General features: G+C 39.1%; 1 long non-coding RNA gene across 2 annotated transcripts in view; it reads left to right on the top strand.

Moving 5' to 3' along the window:
• LOC140188810 (uncharacterized) overlaps positions 1-20,584 on the top strand; it is an 82,402-nt gene extending 61,818 nt beyond the window's left edge. Inside the window, exons 2-4 of one of the 2 annotated variants that reach the window (XR_011883398.1) lie at positions 5,577-5,689; positions 15,132-15,213; positions 18,522-20,584. This is a non-coding gene — a long non-coding RNA (uncharacterized lncRNA). The remainder of the gene's footprint in view (positions 1-5,576; positions 5,690-15,131; positions 15,214-18,521) is intronic. The other variant, XR_011883399.1, reaches the window with a different exon arrangement.
• Positions 20,585-21,385: the final 801 nt, after the last annotated feature.

The raw sequence follows: 21,385 nt of genomic DNA, 5'->3' as shown, positions 1-21,385 counted from the left end.
TCTGCACTCAAAGAAATTTGCTTGTGGTCATTATTGGTCAATCATGTCAGACAGCGGTTCGCTGGAAGTAGCATCCAAGGCCCAACCATCTTCATCTACTTCACCAATGACCTTCCTCCTAGAAGGAGGATTGTTTGTGCTGATGATTACACAATGCTGAATTCATTTTGCAATTCTTTAGCAGATGAAATAGCTCTTAAAGTGAAGTAGTCCATCATTGCACTTAAAAGACAGAAAAAAAATCGGACATAGTCTGGTAAGCCTAATCACCTACTCTTTATATTCAGTAATAATGCCATTGCTGTGTTTTCCTTCCATTAATATTCTGGGGTCACCATTTAGCAGAAACTGAACTGGACCAACCACATACGATGACTTTCGGCTCATACAGGAAAACAAGGAGGTGATAGATAGGAGCCTATGGGGATGTAGTCACCGCGAAAGGAAATGGGCAGTCAATGCTAAGTATGTCTGTGGCTGTCCCCTCAATAATACGTATACTGCTTTGGATACTATTGAGGGGGACGACCTACCAGGGGTGGAGCTGAATCGACTGAGTCTCCGGCTCCGAGGCTCAGAAGAGAAGAAGGAAGAAGAGGACTGCAGTGGTGATAGAGGATTCCACAGTTAGAGAAGTAGACATGATATTCTGTAGACATGAGAGAGACAGCCAGATGGCATGTTGCCTCCCAGATGCCAAGGTCAGGGATGTCTCGGATTGGGCCTATGGCATTCTAAAGGGGGAGGGTGAGCAGCCGGAAGTCTTAGTACGTATTGGCACCAATGACATAGGTAGGAAAAGGGAGGAGGCCACGTGCCACTGAGGGTAAGGGTAGAATGATCTAGCAGATGAATGCATAGCTGAGGATCTGATGCAGCAGCAGGACTTCATATTTGCGGACCATTGGGATCTCTTGTGGGTAAGGTATGGCCTGTGCAAAAGGGATGGATTACCCCCTGAGGCTGAGGGCACCAATAGCCTTGTGGGCATGTTTGCAAAGGCTGCTGGAGAGGGTTTAAACTAATTTGACAGGGGGTGGGGATCTGAGTAATGGGGCAATTGGTCTGTGAGCAGATGCAATTTATAGTGAGACTATCAAGAAGGACAGGCAGATGATAAGGCAAAATTGTAGTCAGAGGGATGAGTTGCAGTGTAAAAGGGGTTCAAAATCAAAACGGCTGACAAATACGGGACTGAAGGTGTTATATTTCAAAACAGTGGGAACTGTTTCGTCATGCAATAAAAGGGTAGACTATTTTTTAAGCTGGGAGAAAATTCAAACATCAGAAGTGCAAAGGGACTTGGGAGTCCTGCAGGATTTCCTCAAGGTTAACTTTCAAGCTGAGTCGCTGGTGAGGAAGGCAAATGCAATGTTAGCATTTAATTTGAGAGAACTAGAATATAAAAACAAGGATGTAATGCTGAGTATTTATCAGGCACTGGTGAGGCCTCATTTGGAATATTGAGAGCAGTTTTGGGCCCCTTATCTAAGAAAGGATGTGATGACATTGGAGAGGGTTCAACAGAGGTTCACAGAATGATTCCTGGAATGAAAGAGTTATCATATGAGGAATGTTTGATGGAATTTAGAAGAATAGTGGGGGGGGGGGCGGTGGTTGTCATTGAAAGCTATTGAATGTTGAATGTTGAAAGGCTTGTGGAAAAAATGTTTCCTATAGTACAGTCTATATACAGTAGATCATGTTATAGTATAGTCTAGGACCTGAGATCATCAGTTCAGAACAGAGGGACATCCATTTAGAACAGTGATGAGGAGGAATTTCTTTGCCAGAGGGTGGTGAATCTGTGAAATTCGTTCACTGTGAAAAGTTATGGGGAGAAAGCAGGGGAATGGGGTTGAGAGGGAAAATAAGTCAGCATTGAGGGCCCAACTGGTCTGATTCTGCTCCTATATCTTACTGACTTAATATGTAAAGTGATGATGACATAATGCTAAGAATTAATTTTCCTGCATTTTTGTTCACTTATTTCTTTGTATATTGTGTGAAATTATACTGTGAAGAATTAGATTTTGCTTGATATGTAGAAACATATTTCTTTTTATTTCAGTGAAGCTAGAATCAGTAATTATTCTGCCATATAAACCTCCATACTGTTAAAAAGAAATTCTTGTTTCTTTGTTATCACGCTTGTAAAGAATTTGTCTCGCTCAATTTATAAAGGGGATTAGAAGGGACGGTGGTACAAAACAAAAAGATCAGTCACCAGATCCAAATTGGATATATCCTAGATTGCTGAGGAAATTGAACAGGTTGGTGAAATCCTGGCAATAAATTTCCAATCTTACTTGATGCTAAATGAGAGGTCCCAGAGGGATAGAGATTTGCAAATGTTATGTCTTCATGAAACAATATAAAATAAAACCAAGCAATGCGAAGCTAATAAGTTACCCTGTTAGTAAGAAAGCAGGTAACTAGTTAAATCCAGTACTGAATTGCTATAGATCTGATATACAAATTCTGGTTGTCAAAAAGATGGAACTTTATTAAAACCAGACATTTCTGGATATTCCAGTACTTGCCTATACTTGGTTTATGGTGAATTACTAATCTAGTTGTTGCTCTCCAAATCAATTTGACCTAATGCAAAGAGCCGAACCATACATTAGATTCAGAAAAATTCAAAGTCCTGCATAGTCTGAGTTCTGAGAGTGCTATATTTTGGACATCAAACTTATAAACACTTGGACTAATAAAGTAACACTCCAGTGATTTGTTGACAGTAAATTATGTGTTACTAACAATTGAATTCTTTATAATATAGCACAGAAAGTCGATCAGGTGAATGTTGTTAAAGTTGCATTGTGGACTATACAAAGGCATGTGATAAAGTGCAAAATAGTCTTGGAAACAACATTGATGCTCTTGGAAAAATAAGCCGTTCTAATTCCAATAATTGTTTTAGATGCTAGTGTTGTACATGCATTGGAAAACCATGACAAGAGTCATGGTTAGCTCAAATGTACAAGTCTTTAGCACAACAGGTTGGATATTGATCAATCCTATAGATTTTGCACCACCCATTCTTTCCAAACACACTTGAAACAAAAATCCTAGAAAAAGTAATGGATATGGCCCAGTCTATCACAGATAAATCGCTCTCCACTATTGAGTACATCTACATGAAAGGCTGTCACGGGAAAGCAGCATCCATCATCAGGACACCCACCACCCAAGACATGCTCTCTTCTCAGCGCTGCCTTCAGGAAGAAAGTACAAGAGCCTCAAGACTCACATCACCAGGTTCAGGAACAGCTACTACCATTAGGCTCTTGAATTAAAGGGGACAACTTCACTCAACTTCACGTCTCATTATTGAAATGTTCCAACAACCTATGGACTCACTTTCAAGGACTCTTCATCTCATGCTCTCAATATTTATTGCTTATTTATTGTTTCTTCTTTTTGCATTTACACAGTTTGTTGTCTTCTGCACTCTAGTTGAACACCCTAGTTGGGAGATGTTTCATTGACTCTATTATAGTTATTAGTCTATAGATTTGTTCAGTATGTCGACAAGAAAATGAATCTTAGGGTCGTGTATGGTGGCATATACTGTAAGTACTTTGATAATAAAATGTACTTTGAACTTAGATTGTTTCTTTTTATCACATGGGGAGGGGAGATCATTGTAGAATATTGTTGAAGTCAAGTTCAACTACCAGTTCTGATCAATAGGATCTCATGGATTCCTAATTTTGAGCTGCTAACTTCCTACTTAGTTTGTCCTGCTTAGCATGATGACCATGTTACATAAGTTGATTGAGGGTGTCCCTGTGCCAAGGCAACACTTTTGGCTCCACAGTGAATATATAGTTGCCAATACGATAAAATAGTTCATAAAAGATAGCTGAAATAGCCCAGCTGGGAGATTGTTGGACTGCAGATCTACAGGTCCATGGTTCAATCTCGGTTCTTGGCACAAGTAGCTGTTTGGGCGCGTCAGTAGTGTAGTGGTTAGCACGATGCTATTACAGTTTGGGCCGCTCCAGAGCCCGGAGTTCAATTCTGGCGCTATTCTGTAAGGAGTCTCTGTATGTGCTCCCCGCGGAATGTAGAAACCATAGAAAAACTACAGCACAGAAACAGGCCTTTTGGCCCTTCTTGGCTGTGCCGAACTATTTTCTGCCTGGTTTCACTGACCTGCACACGGACCATATCCCTCCATACACCTCCTACCCATGTATCTGTCCAATTTATTCTTAAATGTTAAAAAAGAACCCGCATTTACCACCTCGTCTGGCAGCTCATTCCATACTCCCACCACTCTCTGTGCAAAGAAGCCCCCCCCAATGTTCTCTTTAAACTTTTCCCCCCTCATCCTTAACCCAGTCCTCTAGTTTTTTTCTCCCCTTGCCTCAGTGGAAAAAGCCTGCTTGCATTCATCCTATCTATACCCATCATAATTTTATATACCTCTATCAAATCTCCCCTCATTCTTCTACGCTCCAGGGAATAAAGTCCTAACCTATTCAACCTTTCCCTGTAACTGAGTTTCTCAAGTCCCGGCAACATCCTTGTAAACCTTCTCTGCACTTTTTCAACCTCATTAATATCCTTGCTGTAATTTGGTGACCAAAACTGAACACAATACTCCAGATTCGGCCTCACCAATGCCTTATGCAACCTCATCATAACATTCCAGCTCTTATACTCAATACTTTGATTAATAAAGGCCAATGTACCAAGAGATCTCTTTACAAACCTATCTACCTGTGACGCCACTTTTAGGGAATTTTGTATCTGTATTCCCAGATCCCTCTGTTCTACTGCACTCCTCGGTGCCTTACCATTTACCCCGTATGCTCTACCTTGGTTTGTCCTTCCAAAGTGCAATACCTCACACTTGTCTGTATTATGTGTCTGAATGTGTGGGTGTTCTTCATGTCCTCCAGTTTCCTCCTACAGTAATTGTAAATTATTTCGTGATTAGGATTTGTTTGGGTTGCTGTGACAACCCAAAGGGCCGGAAGGGCCTACTCCATGCTATATCACAAGATAAATAAATAAATAAAATGAAGTACATCTGTAATAGAAAGATTGATAAAGATGCGGCTGAATCCCTCATCTGGTTTAATTCTAGTTCATTCAGTAGTTGTTGCTTACCCAGTTTTTGAGACTCAGCTAGGATGGTGTAGCAAAGAAAGTCTTGGTAGTGAACCGGTTGATAATGAAGTTCAACAGCACCCGCCATCATGACCCAATGACTCCTTAACCTCTTGCACCTTCCTACTTTCGGTACTTCTTTCCAGAGTTTTGCAATGTGCGTGAGTACTATAATCAGCAGGAAATTTTCTTGTCTATGTTTAACTTGATGCCATCCAAAGCAGCTCTGGTGAACCACGGCAACATTCTGCAGGCAAAGTATGTATTTGCACAGTCTGTTGTCTTTTGCACCCAAGTTGGTGCAGTCTTGCATTGATTCTATTATTGTTATTATTCAATTATGGATTTATTGAGTATGCCCATATTAAAATGAATCTCATGTTTGTATATGGTGACATTTTTGTAATTTGATAATAAATTTAATTTGAACTTTTTGAACTTGGCTCTAGAGTCAATGTTGAAAATTTCCAAGACTACAGCTACCCAACTGTCCACCAGTAGGTCACAGGCTCTGCTCGGTTGTCATAATTGTGGGACAGGATATACCCATGGTTTGTGACAGGTATGTCTGGACTGACTGAAAGATATGATTTTGTATCTATTTATCAAGTTGTTGTCTGACAAGTCAGGTGAATAGCAGTGCAATTTTAGACATTACAGTTATAAGTTTCATTTGTCACTTCAATCAACTCGTTAAACTATTGTGGAATCAATTATCCTTGATCCAAAGAACTTCCTGAGAATGGATCATTGGTTTTCAGAACAAATACTAATAAGACTACTCAAAATGTAAAATCTCTTATTCCTTAAACTTGCCAATTCTTAATTTTTGTATCGAAAAACAGACATTCAAAAATAATTGAAAAGATCAAAGTGCGACCAAGTAACCTTGGTAGTAAGAGAAGTCCATGGCCATCCCTAGCAATCAAATGTAAATTTTTCTTATTATTTGATGTTCAAAGGACCACCATATCAGAAAGGTCATACAACTTGCATACTAAATTCAGTTTAAGACTTCGGAGAGAACTTCTGTATATTGTACATGCTACACCAAACACTCCCCAAAGCCGATGTCCTGTCAGTGACATATTCTGTAACCATTAGAAAACAAAGGAGAGGGGGGAAGACTATAAAAAAACCCTGTGTAAACGTCTTCCTATTTACCTAAATGTTAGAGCATTTATTTTGCAGTTCAGTGGGAATAGCTTGGTCCCCTGGGCCTTTTTCCCGCTTTGATTTGAGACACAGCCAAGATTACTCTGTTCTCCAAACTATCCCAATTCAAAGCTTTCTCATCTATGGCATTTTTCAATTAAATCCAATGTAATAAATCATGTCTGTCACAATGAAATGAGAATACGGCAAAATCCCTTACAAAGCTACAGGAATGCGCTGCTTCAAGTCGTTGTAGGAGTGACAATTCCCTCTGTAGACCTACAACCTTCAATTTGATCCTTTACCCAGCAAAATCATAAAGTATTCACAATTTCCATTTTTAAATATCCTTTGCTCTCATTATCTATACTCGGTAGCCACTTTATTAGGCACACCTGTACACCTGTTCATTAATGCAAATATCTAATCAGCCAATCATATGGCAGTGACTCACTGTAAAGAACATGCAGACATGGTCATGAGGTTTAGTTGTTGTTCAGACCAACCGTCAGAATGTGGAGGAAATGTGATCTAAGTGACTTAGACCGTGGGATAATGTTTGGTGCCAGATGGGGTGGTTTGAGTATTTCAGAAATTCCTGACCTCCTGGGATTTTCACCCACAACAGTCTTTAGAGTTTACAGAGAATGGCTTGAAAAACTAAATAAAGATGTCCAGTGAGTGGCAGTTCTGTGGGTGAAAATGCCTCGTTAATGAGAGAGGTTAGAAGAGAATGGATAGACTGGTTCAAATTGACAGGAAGGTGACAGTAACTCAGATAACCACACTTTTCAACACTGGTGCGCAGAAGATCATCGCTGAAATTATTACGTGTCAAACATTGAAGTGGATGGGCTACAGCAACAGAAAGCCACAAACATACACTAGTGGCCTCTTTATTAGTTACAGGAAACACCTAATAAAGTACTCACTGAGTGTAGATCGTTTTCCCTTGATCTTTCTAACTCATCGGCACCTACTTTTGCATAGATTATTTTTGACTCTGGACAAGGTAGAAGATAATTCAACTGAAAATCTGCTGGATACTGTAGGCCTGGATTTTATTTTTGGCAGTTGAAGAGGGAGCTATGTTCAAAAAACAGGCTTTGATTATCAAGGTTGAAAATGGTTTTATATTAAAATCCAGATTTGTACTGAATAAGTTATGATCGTAAGACCATAAAACATAGCAGCAGAACTTGGCCATTTGGCCTACAAGTCTGCTCTGCCATTCAATCATGGCTGATCCTTTTTTTCCCCTCCTCAACACCACTCCCCAGCCTTCTCCCCGTAACCTGTGATGCTGTGCCCAATCAAGAACCAATCAAGCTCTGCCTTAAATGCACCCAACGACCCAGCCACATCTGCCTGTGATAATAAATTACAAAAATTCATCACCCTATGATGGCCTAACTTAGCAGTAACATGCTTAAATCTGAATCAGAATTTTGTAAATCCAAACCTCATTTCAAAATGTGAGCATAGAATGCAAGGTGAATTTATAGCTACATTGTGTATATTACACAGTTCAAAGTGTGAACCTTTGAGTACTGACATTTCTTCCTGCCAATAAGATGGCAAAAACAGATTCCAAATCTCTACCCAAAGAGTATATGTGATCTTCCCTTTGAAGGAACACAAGAGATTCTGCAGTTGCATAACTAGGGGTTATAGCCTCAAGATTTGGGGGAGTACATTTAGGACGGAGATGAGGAGGTACTACTTTCACAAGGAGTGGAGAATTTGTAGAATTCTCTGCCCAGTGAAGCAGTGGAGGCTACCTCAGTAGATATATTTAAGACAAGGTTGGATAGATTTTTGCATAGTAGGGGAATTAAGGGCTATGGGGAAAGGCAAGTAGGTGGAGATGAATCCATGTCCTGATCAGCCATGATCTTATTGAGTGGTGGAGTAGGCTCAACAGGTCAGATGGTCAATGCCTGCTCCTATTTCTTATGCTCTGATTTGCTGGAAATTTTGCTCAACACATACAAGATGTTGCAGAAGCTCAGCAAATCAGGTAGCATCTATGAAGGGAATAAACTCTTGGTCAGAGTTTCGGACTGAGACTCTGTTCTCCCAACTATGTCATTTAAAAACTTTCTCATCCACGGATATTTTGAATTGAATCCAAAATAATATATCATTTCTGACACAATGAACTGAGAATGCTGCAAAATTCTTTTTCAAGCTACAGGGATGCACTGCTTCAAAGTCAATTGTTCCTTCCCTTTCATAGATGCTGTCTGATTTGTTGAGTTTTTCCAGCAGATTGTGTGTGTTTACCTTTGACTATATGTTCATCATTCAGCATGAGTCATCACCATTATTGAGTGCCGTGTCATATGATGTGGATGATCATCTGTATGACCATGATTGCTCTTTGCAAGTTTTTCTACAGAAGTGGCTGGCTAAAGTGAATATGCTAAAATAAAATTAGAATGTGCTGGAAATACTCAACAGGTCAGGCAGCTAGGAGGCATCTTGGTAAACTGGGAGATCTTTGAAGAGAAACAGGGTAACCTATTCATGTAATTATCTTTCATCAAAGATAGTATCTGGCCTTTCTGAGATCTCGCTGTCTGAAAATTGGCTTCTATAATCTGTATAGCAGTGCAGATATTTGAAAAGAACTTTGTTGATTGTAAAATGTAAAAAGGGGTATGCTAACATTCTGAAAGATTCTGTGAAAATTACTTTATGACTAGAAAGAAAATCAAGCAAATTAATAATTTTCCTGTATGCATCTTTGCCCAAGATAAATTTTAGGTCATTTATTGAATGTTCCACTGCTGCTTTGCCGTAGAAGTTTTAGCCTTCTCTTTAAGTTCTTCCCTTCTCACCTTAAACGTTGGGTATTAGGCTCCCCATATCCTGGGAAAAAGGCTGTGGCTATCTGTCTTATATATGCCCCTGGTAATTTACCTCCAGGGAAAACAGTGCCAGGCAAACCATTATCTCATTACAGCTCAAGCCTTCCAGTCCAGGAACAGTTGTTTCTGCACCCTCTCTAACTTATGTTGAGAAGGAAAGGACAAATCATAGAATCTTTTCTTCTGTGTTAGATAAAAGCCTGTGCGAAACATATATTGGGGGTGCAGAAAGGGTTATAAATAATGAAAGACAGCATATCATTGGATAATAATAGGTCACCATATATTGTGATGCTTTATCTATCTGCTTAACCACTTCAACCTCACCTGATGTTCTTCCTGTCCCAACATAAAACTAACCCTCTCAACTTCATAGTCATTTCTTTAATATAATCCAAAATTCTGGGTCAAATTTGACTCGTATCTATTGAAATGGATTTTAGATCCCTGAAACATTAATTAAGGATTAATGTACATTGGGGCTGTTACGGGTCAAACTTGACTCATATCTATTGAAATGGATTTTAGATCTCTGAAACATTAATTACGGATTAATCACCCATTTATTAATGTCAGATAGGCTATTTATACATTCTAAATAGATCTGTGGTTCAAAATTTAGTATAGACACTTGTTATGAGGGGATTCTTGGGGCGGGTCAAAATTGACCTGGACCATACTGTGAAGGCATAGAATATGAACAGGTTGCCTGGGTTAAATCTCTCTTTCTTATCCCCCACATTCTCACAACTGTGATGGAAGTCACTAACCCCCAACTCATCTTCAAGAGGCTCTGGGTCAAAGCATCTATATCCAGGTAACCTTTACATTAAGGTCTCTGACATGCTTCATCTGTCCTCCAATGACTAACTACATGAGTGCTAGAAATTACTCAAGTAAATAATGGCAAATATTAAAAAAGTAGAGCCATTAATCTTAGCATAACTGATCCTATTCTCCCAAGATGGCCCCCTAAATAACAACATCTTTTACAAACGTGTAAATAAACTGATATGTTATTTAAAACTCCAATATAACCCCAAAGATGAGAAAATCTGCAGATACTGAAAATCCAAGCAACACACACAAAATGCTGGAGGAACTCAGCAGGCCAGGCGGCATCGACGGCAAAAAAAGGATGAGAAGTCAGAGAAAGAAAGTATGGGGTGGGGGGAGGTGAGGTTTCACCTAACACCTATCACATTGTACTTCTCCCTCCTCTCCACCCACCTTCTTGCTCTGGCTGCTCATCTTCCTTTCCAGTCCCGATGAAAGGTCCTGGCCCGAAACGTCGACTGTTTACTCTTTTACATAGATGCTGCTTGGCCTGCTGAACTCCCCCAGCATTTTGTGTCTGTTGCTCTAATATAGTCTGAGTCGTAAAGGCAAGTGGGGTTGGACCAAGGGAATGAAGACAAAGACCAGATTAGTGGCAGCAATGATGCTAATAATCTCAAGCGATAAGAACAAACACAAGAGAGACAATTGCCCTGCTGTCCCAAAAACTGATACTCTAGCAATAAATGAATTTCACTCATGGATACATTGGTTACTTAGACAGAAACCATCCATTTCTTCTGCTAGATCCTTTTCCCAAAAAGCCAAGCCTTTCCCAATTATGCCTTAACAGTGAACATGCATTATTTTTGAAAGTAAAAATAATTTAAAACCTTTTTATAAGATTCTTTATTAAAGTGTTAAATTGCAAGGAGAAACTACAGAGACTAAAATTACCTGGGAGGTAAAAAGTTAGGTTTTTTATGATATTAAGGTAGGTAGATGAAAAGAAATTGTTTGCATTAATGAAAGAGTTTTGGAGCACAGCGATAGGCTAGAAAACTGTAGCAGATCTCTAAGCAGAGAAGTAAAGGGACATCACTACATCTAAAGCGGGGGATCCCAACCTGAGATCCATTAACCCCTCGCTGAATGGTAGAGGGTCTATGGAGTAAAAAACAGTTGGAAACTCCTGATCTAAAGAGTGATAGAAATTTGAACTCTTCTGCTAATGCTAATTGTTGCCAGAGTTAGTTATTTAGCTCATTGGACAAGATCCCTCTGAAAGTAGGGAGTATCCAATATTGTTTATGTTTCAGTGTTTCAGTAACTGGTGTTGTCATGGGGGTGGGAGGCTGATGTTCTCAGAGATGTTTTAAGTGAAAAGCTAATAACTTTTGTAAAGGAAGCAAACAAAATTCTGAGTTTAAATACTAGAATCCTTGGTTATTCTTCTGGGATTTTAGATTTTTTTTCTCTGAATGTTCCTTGGAGTTATAACACTCAGTTAGAAGCAGTGCATCTGTTCTCAATGTCTTGAAACAACATATGCCTTAGTGGGTCACCTGAATTTGAACAGACTCTGCACTGGATAAATTTAAATATTATTGAATAAAGTCCATTCAGAAATTAATCCAACCAGAAACAGTACAGAGTCCCATTAAAATAAAACCCATGGGAAACACATCTAAACTAGGTCTTATTCAGACATATATTGAAATACATAGATATTGGACTCCTGAGCCCCATATAGATAGGTATATTTAAATAAATTAGCTTAGTGCTCAGTGGAGAAATCCACCGAAGTAGATTGCATTTCATTCTAGACAGATTCATTCTGGATTCTTCAAACACTCACCTTGTTCCTAGATACTGTTTCACTTCATATTGTGTCCTTAATCTAGCAGTAATTATTAGATGACAGATTATAAATATGCACACCAAAAATGCCACTTCCATTAGAAATGTAAAGCAAGTTATTTATAATTGTACTGTTTTCTTCTGGAAGAGAGGGATTCTAATTCAGTCCAGGTTTTCCTCCTTTACTGGTTGTAAATAATGTCACAATTTTTCCTGAACGTTTAAGTAGTATGAGTTTACGTGGAACATTTAGCATCAATGTGCCAAGCATGTGAGACCAAAGTTGATCACGACAAAAGTGAACAAACTTGCAGTCTTAAAATTGTATGATTCCCCATCTTGCTGAACAAATCAGTGAATCCCATTTCAACACTCCCAGAGTGGGTAAACTATTGTTAAAAGGTGCTGATAAGCAGATGTAACGAATCTTCACCAAAGTCGCTTTCATGCAACATCGACCTCCACTCTTTCTACTCTTTCTCAGGTTCTTCACACTCCCCACACATCTACTGACCACCCTTCACTCACCACCCCTCCCAATCCACCATTGCATACCTTTCCCAGTCATGTATCAAGGGGCGGCATGGTAGTGTACTAGTTAGCACAGTGCTTTACAGTATCAGTGGTCTAGGTTCAATACCTGGCACTGCCTGTAAGGAGTTTGTACATTCTCCCTGTAGCCATGAGTGTTTCCTCCAGGTGCTCTGGTTTCCTCACACACATCAAAGACGTACCAGTTGGTAGGTTAATCGGTCTTTGTAAATTGTCCCGTGATTAGGCTAGGGTTAATTTAGGGTATTGCTGGGCAGTACGGCTCAAAGGGCCAGAAGGGGTTATTCTGCACTGTAGCTCAATAAATAAATCAACCTGTGACATTGTCAAGGATGTTAAGTTACACAATATATTGTAACTTAAATTGAAATATGCTACCCAGTGCACACAATTATTTTTTCGCTTAATTTCAGTTGTTTAAAGAGGGCCTGTTTGTTTAACAATATAAAGATTTCAAAAAAATAAGATGACTAAGGCGAATTCATAGATTGGTACAAGCCAGCATAAAAAGACAGACTTTCATAAAAATAAACTTTGGAAATCTTTGAATATAATGCTTGAAGTGAGATGTTTCAAAATGTTGAATAAATACAGTATAATAAATACTATGCTAGAGTAAGGGAAAGTAAGTTAGAAAATATTACATTTATGCAGCCCATAATTATTAGAGCTCTCATCTCATGCCTATGTACATCTGGGAAAGGTATTCATGCTACTTACCCTCTCTGTCACAAGGTTTCTGTTGAGTCTCTATTAAGCTCAGTGAGTTATCCTTTGACACATAATGGACTATTCTACATTTAATGTTCCCTTCCTTAACTCTTTCACCATATTGAAATAAAATCTCATGATGTTATTTCCTATTCTAACTTGTTCTGCAGAAACATCTTATTTTTAAAGCACCATATGATTCCAGATACCATCCAATTACTATATTTGATTTTCTTATCCTGTCTTCTACTCCTTCTAATGTTGGTATCTTGCACTTTGGGACTTCATCTCTCACTTAAATTTCCAATAATAAACTAAGAGGTTTTTTTGTGTTACTGTATTTTACTGATATCTTATATGTGCCTGCTATATGTGATAGGTGTGCATTGTGCTGTGTGGGACTGTTGGTACGGTGTTTTGCACCTTGGCCCCAGAGTATGGGTGTATTTATGGATATTGATGTATGGTTGAATGACAATTAAACTTGAAATTGATAAGGTAAAAGGAATATCTTGACAAAGGGGCAGGTCTACTTTTTCCAGGATGAAGTTATTTTGGACGTACAATCTTAAATAATAAACAGCAAATAAAATGATACGCAAGATGCAGAAGGTAATAGGATGAAGGGATGAGGACTGGGAGAATTCCATTTCTTCTGTTTGGGGGGTGAAGGTTGTAGGTGGGAGGGAGTGGTTGAACGGGAATGTTGGTAGTAAAAACAAAAGTCCAGAAAATGAAGGAGGTGTGAGAGGGGACTCCAACAACCACAGCAGAAGGGAAGTCAATTTTCCTGAAAAAAGAGGACATTTCAGATGTTCTGGAATGGAAAACATCACTTTACGAACAGATACTTATACTTTAAGCTTTATTGTCACCAACAATTGATACTAGAGCGTACGATCATCACAGCGATATTTGATTCTGCACTTCGCGTTCCCTGGAGTACAAATCGATAGTACATATTAAAAATTTAAATTATAAGTCATAAATAGAAAATAGAAAAGGGAAAGGAAGGTAGTGCAAAAAAAGCGAGAGGCAGGTCCGGATATATGGAGGGTACGGCCCAGATCCGGGTCAGGATCCGTTCAGCAGTCTTATCACAGTTGAAAAGAAGCTGTTCCCAAATCTGGCTGTACAAGTCTTCAAGCTCCTGAGCCTTCTCCCGGAGGGAAGAGGGACGAAAAGTGTGTTGGCTGGGTGGGTCGTGTCCTTGATTATCCTGGCAGCACTGCACCGACAGCGTGCGGTGTAAAGTGAGTCCAAGGATGGAAGATTCGTTTGTGTGATGAGCTGCGCCGTGTTCACGAACTTCTGCAGCTTCTTCCGGTCTTGGACAGGACAACTTCCATACCAGGTTGTGATGCGCCCTAGAAGAATGCTTTCTACGGTGCATCTATAAAAATTAGTGAGGGTTTTAGGGGACAGGCCAAATTTCTTTAGTTTTTTCAGGAAGTAAAGGCACTGGTGGGCCTTCTTGGCAGTGGATACTGCTTGGTTGGACCAAGTCAGGTTATTTGTGATATTGACCCCGAGAAACTTAAAGCTTTTGACGTGTTCCACTTGTGCAGCACCGATGTAAATGGGGTCGTGCGGTCCGCCACTCCTTCTGAAGTCAACAGCCAATTTCTTCGCCTTGCTGATGTTGAGGGATAGGTTATTGTGTTCGCAACATGCCACCAGGTTCTTAATTTCCTCTCTGTACTCAAACTTATCATTACCCGAGATATGGCCTACAGATGCACCTGAGATGGAAAAACCTGGAGAAAGGAACAGCATTCTTCGAAGAAACAGGGCAGGAAGAAATACAGTATAATCTAGGTAGCTATGGGAGTCAATAGATTTACAGTAAATGTCAGTAGATAGTTCGTCTCCAAAGATAGAGAGATCCAGGAAAGGGAGAGAAGTGTTTAGATTGATCCATGTGAGAATGAAAGCAATGTAGAAGTTGCAGAAGATGATAAAATTAATGAATTCCTCATAGGTGCAGGAAGCAGCACCAACACAATCGATGAGTTTTGTCTTCGTACTGGTCAGTACAAAGGATACTCTTTTTCATTCTTTCTTTATTATTTACAGGTAGAACAGTGGGAAGTGGTGTGTTCCTCTTCAATGATGTGGGAAGTCAGGAAGGTGTCCAGTGTCCCCGATGACTACAGCTGTAAGCGATGCATCTGCCATGGCTTCTTATGACCATGTTAGGGAAATGGTGTGCTGCTGTGATCAGTGATGGGTCCATTGTTGTTTGTCATCTATATCAATGATCTGGATGATAATGTGGCTCACTGACTCAGCAAATTTATGGATGACACTAAGTTTGGAGTGTAGTGGAAAGTGCGGAAGGCTATTAAAGTTTGCAAAATGATCTGGACTAGCCGGGAAAATGGGCTGAAAACTGGCAGATAGAATTTAATGCAGACAATTATGGGTTTTGTACCTTGGAAGGACAAACCAGGGTAAGACTTGTACGGCGAATGGTAGGGAACTGAGGTGTGCAGTAGGACTAAGGCAGTGGTGTGTTTCCCCTTGGATGATGTGGGAAGTCAGGGATAACATTAACATGGAAATCTAGACGTGCTGATTAGTAAATTTGCAGATGGTACAAAAATTGGTGGAATTGTTAATAATGAAGTTTATCAAAGGATACAGGGGTAAACTTGGTGGGAACTGTTCATAAAATTGAGGCAAGATGGGAGGAACAATTTGAGCACGCATGGGATATGGAATTGCGAGCCTCATTGCAAGACCAGGTAACTAGGGCCATCAGATATTTAGTGTCTCAGGTAATCAGAGATTTCAAGAATGGGGTACATGGCTGGAGGGTTGGATAACTGAGATCACAAGAAAGGTTGCAGATGCCTGAAATCTGGAGCAATGCACACAAAACCTACAGTGATTTGTGGATAATCGGGGCCTCTGGGGTCAAGATCTTTGGGGCATTACAGCATCATGGCGGCAACAAAAGGAGAATTTCAGCATTTGTGTGTTGAGGTGCCTGTTATGAGACTGAATTTCTAGGCTTATGTATTTCAGTGTGAAATTTTGTTTGATAATGTTTCTCTGAAGCTCCATTATTTGCTGTTAATGTTGAATGTGATCTAAGTTGTTAGTGTCAAAAAAACAAGATAAGGTTTGAAAACATCTGAAAAGTAATGTCTGGATTTGCAATGTCCTTCTAATTTGAATTAAACAGTCAGTTTTTCCATGGACAGCAAAGGGATAAGAGATTAGCAGTATGACAGTCGATTCTGGTTTCAGCAGGCCATTGAGTTCTGCTTCCATTGACTTAGGTGTAGTTTAAAGGTCAAATTATAAAGAAATTATTTCCATAGATTTTCTGTGAATGAAACCTATGAGCAAGTTACTCAAGGAGAATATAATGGAGAGGATTACGAATAAAGTTACTTTATTAGTAGGCTGCCATAAACTTCAGATATATGATTTTAAGTTTTTGATACAGGAGGCAAAAAGTCTTGCAATTTATAAGTGACTTAACATATCTCTAAAATACTCATTTATCAAGAATGACAGAAATTATTTTGTTGTTGATGTATACAATCATATAACTGCTCTTCACACTAGATCATGACTGATTTAGTTATTCAATTTTCAATAGTCCTTTGCAAGGAAAAAGATCACCTGGAGCTCTTTGTTATTTAAGTAAGTATGCTAAAAATGGACAGACCAAACAATTGTTTAACAGAGAACCATAAAAGCACAAAAATGAATTCAATGCAGTTCAACATCTCTATTACTCTGGCCTGTCACCTTAGGTTATGCCCCTGAATTGGGTTTTAATTTTTATGGCTTAGAGTCAACTGCTTCCACAAGCTAAACCAGGATAATCTTTGGAGTATCATTCTATATTTCTGTGTTAAGGTCGTTTTTTCTTTGCACTAATATCTCTAATGGGAGGAACCAAAAAAAAATCTATCACAATCATACATTATAGTATGATAGAATTGACTTTAAAGAACTTAATCAATGAATTTTTATCAAGAAATATATATTTACAGGAATTGCACAGTAGCTAGAATGGGAAACATTTTTGGGATGCTAAGATCTCTATCATTCACTGCTGGGTAACATTATCTTTATACTCTTCACTTCTTACTGTACCAGGGAGAAATAAAGCACTCAGACAAGGAAAACAAATCGTATGTTTTAAAATAATATTGTCAGTAGGTAAAAGCAAAGCTCCTTCCATCTTATCTGTTGGACATGGCAGGTGATTTTCTACCTGGACATCGCAGAAATTCTCATTTCTCTCTGCCTACCAATGGGTCAGAAATGCCTGTTCCTGGTGACAACATTATTTGATTGTGTTGCAAGAGAGACAGGATGACCTTTGTAGTTAGAAAAAAAACTGTTAATTTGTCAGTGGTATGAAGAAAAATGACAATTTTCTTAACTCAACCACATTTCAAAGCTACAGTAATCATTTCCTCCGCTATTATAGATTATATATTTAAATAACATTATCTCTTGATAGCTAGGATTTTTAATCTTCCGTATGGACCACATATTGCTTTGCATGTGAAGTGTATTCCAATCAATGCTTTATTTTTTTTTAGGAGATCCAGGTACAATTTAGAGGATGGTTTAATTTATGTTTGACTGTCAAGCATGTGTTTTTTTGTCTTTGAAAATCAAGAAAGTAAACAAAAGGAACTATTGGATAAGAATTTACTCACTCAGCCCATTAATACGTTTGTACATTCCCTGTGACTGGCCTATAGATTGCCCAAGGACTTCCTAAAACTAACCTAGTGATGGACAACCATACACATTAGAGACAATACAGAACTCATAAAAGTAGGAATCAAAACCCCAACAAATCATCCTTATAATTTTTTTCTTGACCCTAACACCTTTACACCCTTCCAATAACGTGGTAGTCAGAACTGAGCACCGGAATTGAAAAAGATTCAGCACAAAGTCCCTCCTTTTATATTTTGGTCCTGTGAATCCTAGAATTGTGTATATCTTTTAAACTGCTTTCCCAACCTGCCCTGCCACTCTCTTTTAAGTGCATGTAACCCATGGTCCCTGTACTCCTGAAAGTTTGCATATCTTTGGAATGGAGAAGACTTTGGAATGGCAAAGGAGGGACTCGGCTGTGACTACTAATCCAATTGACTTCATTTACAAATCTTGTTTTCCCCACAGTACTGAGCAACTAAAAATGCAATCTGACAAAGTTTGTTGTTCCGTTTTCAGGAGCCTTGTCCACCTCCTGGGTCTAAGGTTGGCCTCAGTTATTAAAATAATGGCAGTGGATAACTTTGTCATCACTGATCCTGTGAGAATGCATCTCTGCTTATGACGTGGGATTTAAGAGGACAAGGGAGTTCACACCACAGAATATCATAATATTGACTAGATTCTAGCACTGTATACCATCATAATGTGAGGGTTGCCTGTATTGCTCTGCCTGACTTTCTTATGGCTGAATTTTCAATGTTGCAGGATTAAAACCCGTTCATTTTGGAATGCTCAAGAAAAGGCAATATGGGCCAATGGCCCCAAGTTCCCTGCAATGTTTTAAAAGGATCACCGAGAGCATCACCTTCTGTGTTCCTAGACACAATACTAGGTGACTCCTGCGAAGGCAAGTCATGATAGGACATAGGGACACCGAAGAATGCAAGTGCTGGGATCTGGGGGATAAAAAATACAAACTATTGCAGGAACTCATCTGTGAAAGCAAACGTCAATCCAAAATATCAGCTACTCCTTTGCCTCCAAAGGTGCTGCTCGTCCAGCTGAGTTCCTTCAGCAGTTTGTTATTTGCTCATGTTGAGATATCCACAATTCAACCTAATATTGGTCATAAGCACAATTTATTTAAGTGTGAATCAATTTTATGTTGTAAAGCACTGAAGAGTAATGACATAATGCAAATACAATGTTTACATAATAACCTCATAATAATTGATTAAGTATTTACAACTGATTGAAAACTTACTTTATATCGGGCAGCAGTGATTAGTGATGCTTGTTTTTATATTTGTACCCACACCTGTTATTCCCTTTGTCTGTTTGGTCCACATACTACGCTCAGTGTGAAAAGGTTGTCCTTCATGTCCCCGTTCAATTTTTTTCCTCTCATGCAACATCCATGCCATTGAATTTTAGATTCAACCACCCTGAGAAAAAAAAGACTGTGATCATTCACCCACTCTATGCCTTTCATGATTTTATATACTTCCAGAAGGTCAAATCTGCTCAAGTGAAATATGTCCCAGGCTATCCAGTCTCTCCTTAGGACTCAAGCCCTCCAGTGCCAGCAACATCTTCTTGAACCTTTTGTGTCCTTTTTCCAGCTTAATAACATCCTTCCTGTAGCTAGGTGACCAGAAATGTACAAAATACACTGTGCCGTACAGTTATAACATGATATCCTGGCTCTTGTACTCGATATTCTGCCCAATGACGGCAACTGTGCCAAAGGTTTTCTTTATCTCCCTCTTTGCCTGTGCCATCACTTACAGGGAGTTATGTACTTGTACCCCCATGTCTTACTGCTCTACTACACCCTTACAGGTCTCTTCCATTTACTGTGTAATTCCTACACTGGTTTAACTTAACAAAATGTACCATTTTACACTTGGCCATGTTAAGTTCCATCTCATTCCTTAATCCACTTTCCCAATTGACCTAGATCCCATTTCAATCTTAAATAACCTTCTTTACTGTCCATTATACACCAGATTGACCAACCATGCCAACTACATTTTCAGCCCAACTGTTGATATAGATAAAGAACCAATAGTGATCCCAGCACTGATCCCTGTGGCACATCGATAGTCACAGACTTACAATCTTAAAAATAACCATACACTACCACCCTCTGACTCTTACCACAAAGCCTATTTTGTATCGAAATGGCTCACTCTGGATCTTATGTGTTCTAACCTCCTGGACTAGCCTACCGTACAGGACTTCGTCCAAGATCTTGCTAAAGCCAATGCAGACAATATTCACTGCTCGGCCCTTAATAACTTTCATGGGCACCTCTTCCAAAAACTCAATCAAATTCATGTGATAGTTTTCCCATACATTCAACTATGCTGGCTATCCTTAATCAGTTGTTGCCTTTCCAAATGTAGTTGGATCCTGTCTTTCACAATCCCCTCCAGTACTTTTCCTACTTCTTATGTTTTCCCATACTATAGGCTCACCAGCCTAGAGCTCACTGGCTTGTCTTTGCAGTCCCCTCTTAAATCAAGGTGCAATATTAGTTGCCCTCCAGTCTTCTGGCGTAGGGTTTAGGGGGAAAAGTGGGCTTGCAACACACAATCAGACACGATACTGCACGTGGAAGTAAGCTTGATGGCTCTCTGGACTTTTGCTATTAATTCTTATCTTTATCTATGACGATGAGACAAAGTTAGCAAAAGACAAACTTAAAATTGATTCTTGCCGATTCTTTACATCATTGTGATCTTGTTATTTCACATGATCTCTCAAGATGGGGAAGATATTATTGGACTCCGATTAAAAACTTCTCCTACACCCAGGCGCTGATTGAGAGAATCATGACTTTGTGTAGCTGTATAAAATGGGTATTAAAATAAACAGTAAAAAGTATTATGGCTTATTGATCATTAGTTATTGATTCTGACTAACCTCAGTGTGTGGGTCAGATTATTCTTGACTTCTGCTCCTGGACTTTGCAACATGCAAATCAAAAACAAGCTGAAGGTAAAGTACTGGTGCATCTGTGCTCCTACTCTGCTGAAAGACTCTGTAATAACTCTAGGGATAGCACAGTAATATCTTCAGCTTTAACTTGAGTGCAACCACCAACTTTGATTGGAAAGGTAGCAGCAGGTAAGTTTCTTTTTACTTAATCTTAAAAATTTTAAAACTATTTCTAGCACTTACCAAGCATGTTTACTCAGTTAGAATGTAAGAGATGAAAACAGCAGACCATAAAATTTAGAATCAGGAACAGTCAATTTGGCCTCTTAAAGCTACTTTACAAGTCATGAGATCAGAGCTGATTCAACTTTCAGCAAGTCCACTTTCCCACTAATGCCAACAGCCTATGATCCCCTTAAAATTTTGAATATATTCAAGAACCTAGCCTCCTATGTCTTTCTGGTCTGCTTCACTTCATGGGGATGGTCACAGGAAAGGAGTTATTAAGTACCATTAAATCACAGGAGAACAGGCAGGTTGGATTGTGCACCTCAAGCCCGATATTTTACACTTTATAATTTACCCCATTTTCTTGATCTTTATTTTTACTGAAGTCAAAGGAAGCAAAAGTGGTCAGAGATATTGAATAGTTCACAAATTTGCTCTTACCTATTTTACATCACGGC

Source organism: Mobula birostris, chromosome 27, assembly GCF_030028105.1.
Source record: "Mobula birostris isolate sMobBir1 chromosome 27, sMobBir1.hap1, whole genome shotgun sequence".
NCBI classification, from domain to species: Eukaryota; Metazoa; Chordata; class Chondrichthyes; order Myliobatiformes; family Myliobatidae; genus Mobula; species Mobula birostris.
Note: the sequence above shows the minus strand (reverse complement) of the source record. Positions and strands in the feature narration are given on the sequence as shown.